The following is a 5,994-nucleotide window of genomic DNA, read 5'->3' as shown; positions in this document are numbered from 1 at the left end:
CACCTATCCGTATCTCCTTAGCATAGCATTTTCACTGTGACAATCCCGGCCCCCGTCGCAGTAACATCAAATATTCTAACCATAAGCCTCAACGCACACACTCGCAGCAAACACCGGAGACGTGGAGCAAACTATGTTTCGCTCGATGTTCGCTTGGCTGTGTCGCGGATTCCCGAAACAAGAAACATTGCTCAGCTGGAGCGTGTTTCGCTGAACAAGCATGTTTGATCGCGGAGCGGTGGGGTATTTCGGCGCTGAGCGTACGTTTGCTCGGGTCGTGTGCGTCAATCGAGTATCCCTGCCTACCACAGCCTCGAACGCCACAGACGGTCTTCCCAATCAATATTCTTAAAAATATCTCATGACACACAAAATTGGATGTTCATTGGATGGCCTATTTTAGATGTCATGCTGACCCAACGCGGCCGCTGTACGCAGTGTTGTCTGTATGTTTTTGCTCAGCTGTGCTGCTGTGTCGCTTTTTGGCGTGTGGCTGCGCCTTGCTCGCTGAGCAGACGCGAAACCGCGTTGGAAAACAAAATTGCCGGTTTTGCCTCGGGTGTGCTGCGCCTAGGCTTTAGTCTCTAACATGATTTTTTTATGCGTACTCGTAGACTATGGTCTTTAGTGCACTGCTATCATGGGCCGAAACACGTAACTTGTACAGCATAAAAAAGCACAAACGGCCCACACACGGCCGAGCTGCAAAACAGCGGACAATTCTTGTTTTTCCAGCGTTTCGACCGTTGCTGCTCGGCGAGCAAGCGCTCACACACGCCACCCGACAACAACACCACAGCTGAGCGAAAACATGACAGAAACACTGCGTAACAGCCGCCGCTGTCACATGACATCAAAAATAGCCATCCAATGGACATCCAATTTTGTGCGGCGTGGCACAGTATCTGTGCTTGCATGTTATGATTTTTAGGATATTGACTTGGAGGCACCGTCCTGTGGCGTGTGTCGGCTGGTGGAGCAGAACGATTGACGCAACACACCCGCAGCAAAAAGCTACGCTCGGGCGAAAAACACGCCTTCTGCAAATCAAACATTGCTTGTTCAGTCCGAAACACGCTCAAGCTGCAGCAATGTTTCCTTGTTTCTCGGGAATCGCACACAGCCACGAACATCCGACTGCGAAACTTGTTTTGCTCCACGTTCAGGTGTTTTGCTCGGGCTGTGTGCGTTGGTTAAGTCTATGTCCCCCTGACCTCGTTTGACCTGGCTCGTTTGATAGTTTTGACTAATTATATATATATATACTATAATATATATATGGCGTTAGGCGTTCTATGGTTAGTCATGAAATAGGCTAGAACGAGCCAGGTCAAACAGCAGGTCAGGGGGACATAGACCCTACGAGCGTAACTTGCTCTTGTCACGGCCTATGTGAAGTAAGTTAATGTTGAAAAAGATAAGATAAATGTGAAGACTAATTTAGGATAAGAAATGATATATTTTGGTTTCTAACAACAGCTATGTCTTTTGATAATTGCCAGACTTCTGTCTCCACGGCGCGCACGTGGCGACCATATAGATCTGCACCCTTCCCACTGAGAAGAATAAAGCCTCCCATTGCCTATACAACTCGCGTTCTATGCGTTAATACGGCCATCGTCTTCTTGCAGGGCGATAGATCATTTTGGCCACCGCATAACGGCAGGCACAGACGCACTGTGGTTCGTTCCCGCTGTCCGTGGGGCTAGAAAAAAATAAATAAATTATTTTCCCAGTTTCGCGTTGAAACAATTGATGAAAACAACGCAATTCCTCGCGTATTTATTTAGCGACTTCCAAGTTCTCTTAGCCTCACTTGACATCGGTCAAGATGAGCCTATTTCATCAGGGGCGCTCATCCGTCGTACGTCCGTCGTCCGTCAACATTTGGCTACGGCCTCAACGCATGACTGAGACGTTTCGACCCACATTGTTTCAAAATTGCATGCAGTTGTTCTGAGAGAATGTGAACGCTCCCATTTTTCGGCACGCCAGTGACCTACTGTTCGAGCACGCCACTTGTTACTCAAAAATGGAAATGCGCCATAAGTCATTTAGGTTCAACGGATTTTGCTCACTTTTTAGGCCATCGCGGAGTGCAATAAGGACTGGCCCGCAACGACACATATCACATGGGGTTTTGAATTTTTAAATTATGCAAATTAGGTAGACTTTTGGCAATTTTCCATTTATTGTCAGTGTACTGCGTACGCCCGTAACGACAAACTTAAGAAAACCGTTTGACCCACATTCGTTTCAAATTGCATACAGTTCGTTACTCTATGGAGCAGATTGAACGTCCTAATTTAGAGCGCGCTCAGTCGATCTACTTTTCGGCCACGCCACTTTTTTGGCAAAAATGGAAATGGCTATCCTAGATTCATTCGATTTTGTTAAAGTTTTGGTATGGTGAAGTGTTAAGGCTTAGCCTCCAAGCAGTGTTAATATCTATGGAGAGATGCAACCGTCCTTTACGTTTATTTTGTCTAATGGCTTAAAACTCTACAAATATACCCTACATGTAATACTTGTGTCTTTGGATTTCTTCGTTTACAGCTAATTACTGCGAATAATGTTTATTGTTTTTTATTGCGCGATAGTTCAAAAACCAAAAACTGGCGTCATTTGAAGCGTACGCACCGTCTCTTGCCAGATTCAGACTTCTCAGATCCTGAACATTTATGTTCGCATCAAAAATTACGCAATATATTATTATCATAGCAGTTATATAATGGAGCACATGGCTATTATAATAGGAGTTCCTCTCTATAATATAGCCTACATCTTGCGTCTTGCTCTTTGCTCTTGCTCTTGCTTTATTTATACTCCCTCTCCTCTTCTATCACACCAATGGTGAGCCCTACAGCTGTCCAGTGCACTTTCATCTTAAACTTTACTACCTACTTACCTACCTACCTCAATCATACCTACGGTGTGCCGTTATGTGGAATGAGATATAAGCGACTGGCCAAACATAATCCCCAAAAACAATTTTAAATATCATCTTTTTTCTTCTTATCACACCCAATTTATGGATGCGCTATGTGTCATTGACACTTTTATTGTAAGTAAAATTTATATTGGTATATTTGACGGTTCCCATGATAATGAAAATGGTCCATTTCCGCCGTCCAAGAGTTACCCCACCAAACAAAACAAGATGGCCACCGACTTGTTTGCGCCCAATCTCTCGATCCTTTGGGTTGTCACTTTTAACTACTACTCTGCATATTTATCTGTGGTTCATCGACAAAATCGGTTGATAGGCTAGGTGAGAACCCAGGACATGCAACCGCCACACAAATATCATTCTAGTCACGAGAAAGCCTACAATTCTAAAAAGAAAAATCATTAAACATTTTTTTTTAACGCAGTGGCTACGGGTACGGTTAGCCGTCGGTCGTTGAGCCCCTTTTTGGCGTTAGGGTTAGGATTAGGGTTGGATTCAGGTGTAGGGTTAGGTTTAGGGTTTATAGTTAGGGTTAGGTTTAGGCGTTAGGGTTAGGGTTCTAGCCTCATCTAAACTCTCAAATCGTGAATTTATTTCCCAAGGCGTTATTTCGAAATCTTGCGCCACGCCCGCCATCTTTGTCTCGTTAATTTATGAAAGCGAATGGACTCCCGTACCCGTAGCTCGAGACATTAAGATACGGCTACCGTACCGTAGCCACTGCCTTTTTTAACAATGAACCTTCCTACTGCGACACACACTGTCGATCTATCAATTTCATCCGTTATACAGACTTTCTCTCCTTCTTCGGAAAGCTATCTCTTCGACATCAATACATTTCTTTATGGGATTATACCCTGTTATATCTTTGGATACTTAAACCGGATTACCGGATACCGGATTCGAATTGACCACAGATAAATCGACCGTGTCGATGGTCAAATGTCATAACCGGATCTGCTCGTGCGACTCAGAGCGTGGTGACGTATCGATGACGTATCATTACCTTGGGGCAATCTCCGCTATTAATTAAACCACAGGTACAAAAAGGAAGGAAGAAAAAAGGAAAAACAGGTGGTATTTTTCAGATTGCTCTTGCTCGCTTGTTCTTTGCACTCTTATATACCACATTACAACAGCGCTTCTGATGTTTGATGTACCTTAACTGGACGTAATCTATGTGTGCGCTGCTCTGTTGTTTAATTGTACCGAATTGTTAATGAAAAGGCTAGGGTTATTTTTTTTAAACAGGAGATTGGACCAATTTTAATTACCTGGGAATCGGCCAAAACGTATCAAATAACATTTTTCACAATTCGGGAATGGAGAAGTCAACCAGGCCGACAATTGCCTATTTTAATTACCAGGTATACAGGGGAAAAACAGCGCAATTTCTTACCTGAAAAAAGACTATAGGAATGGGCACCCCACTGGATCTCTATTATACTAACTATAGATACTATACTATATCTATATTAGCATATAATAGAGATCAGTGCACCGGCTCCCTCCCTCACCAACCTCTACAAATGACGGTACACGCTCCGTGTACATGCCGCCGCCAGGTTACCCGCTACCGTATGTCATATCATATGTACGACTAGCAATCCCGCTCCTTTCCCTCCCCGCTCCCCCCCCCCAGTATTGGACCAGGTTGACAGCGCCACTATCGCAGCAACGTCAACCTACTACCGTTAGCGTGCACGCAGGCACGCGGCATAGCGAGCTAGATGAGCGAGAGCGATGTTGTGTGTAGATGCGGTGCAGCTTGCGCGGTGTGATAGCTCGCAGAAGGGATGCATGTAGGCGTGATGGAGACTCAACAACGACTAGTATATAGTAGTACTCAGCTAGTAGCTGGTAAGTGCAGGCTGTGCAGCGGCGTAACTTCACAGCGGATTAATGTGTTGCTGATGTTGTCGTTAATTGTCGTTATTTGTCGTTAATTGTCATTAATTATCGTTAATTGTCGTTAACTGTCGTTGATTGTCGTTGATTGTCGTTGATTGTTGTTAATTTTCGTTCATTGTCGTTGATTATCGTTAATTATCGGTGATTATCGTTGATTGTCGTCAATTGTCGTTATTTGTCGTTGATTGTCGTTGATTGTCGTTAATTGTCGTTGATTGTTCTTAATTGTCGTTCATTGTCGTTGATTATCGTTAATTATCGTTAATTGTTGCCGATGTGGACAGTGTCGCGTGCGTGACCCGCATCGCACGTCTTGTCGAGTTGACAGTGTAAGATATGTCTTACAAATGTTGCATTAATTAGTCAGCGGAGCTAGACTAGGGGTTGTTTTAGTAGTCGTCTATGTAGACAGAGCGTCGTGCATTTTGTGCGGCTAGATTGATGTTATAGGGAGAATGGTAAACGTATTTTAAGTCGGGCGTTTCTAGGGTCATTGTGAAATAGGGGTAGGACGCTATCTGGGAGAACGGGTGACATGTGCGCTCAGGATGTAGGGGTTTTGGGGGTAATATATAGGAGGTTAGGAGAGATTAAGAGTTCATGTAGAAATGATGAAGTAGAAATCCAAACTTGTGTCTTGAACTGCATAAACTTTAATATCTGCTCACGTCACATCTCCTTGCACACAGGGACAAAGCAACACGCACACGCGCTTTTTCCCGCGACCACAACCAGCCTCCTCCACTCTTACATCTGTCTACCTCCTCTCAATCTCTCCTAACCTCCTATATATTACTCCCAAACCCCCTACATCCTGAGCGCACATGTCACCCGTTCTCCCAGACCGCGTCCTACTCCCATTTTACAATGACCCTAGAAACGCTCGACCTAAAACACGTTTACCATTCTCCCTATAACATCAATCTAGCCGCACAAAATGCACGACGCTCTATCTACATAGACTACCACTAAAATAACCCCTAGTCTAGCTCCGCTGACTAATTCATGCAAAATTTGTAAAACATATGTTACATTTCAGCACCCGCCATGCTATAATGAAAAAGCTTGGAGAACCCTGGGTATATAATACGCGTCGGGCATGCGTTTCTGCTACTTTGGTGTCAGTGTCGGGG

This window comes from Priapulus caudatus, unplaced genomic scaffold (assembly GCF_000485595.1).
Source record: "Priapulus caudatus unplaced genomic scaffold, Priapulus_caudatus-5.0.1 Scaffold828, whole genome shotgun sequence".
In the NCBI taxonomy this organism is placed as follows: Eukaryota; Metazoa; Priapulida; class Priapulimorpha; order Priapulimorphida; family Priapulidae; genus Priapulus; species Priapulus caudatus.
The sequence above is the reverse complement of the archived record's forward strand: the minus strand, read 5'-3'. Positions refer to the sequence as shown.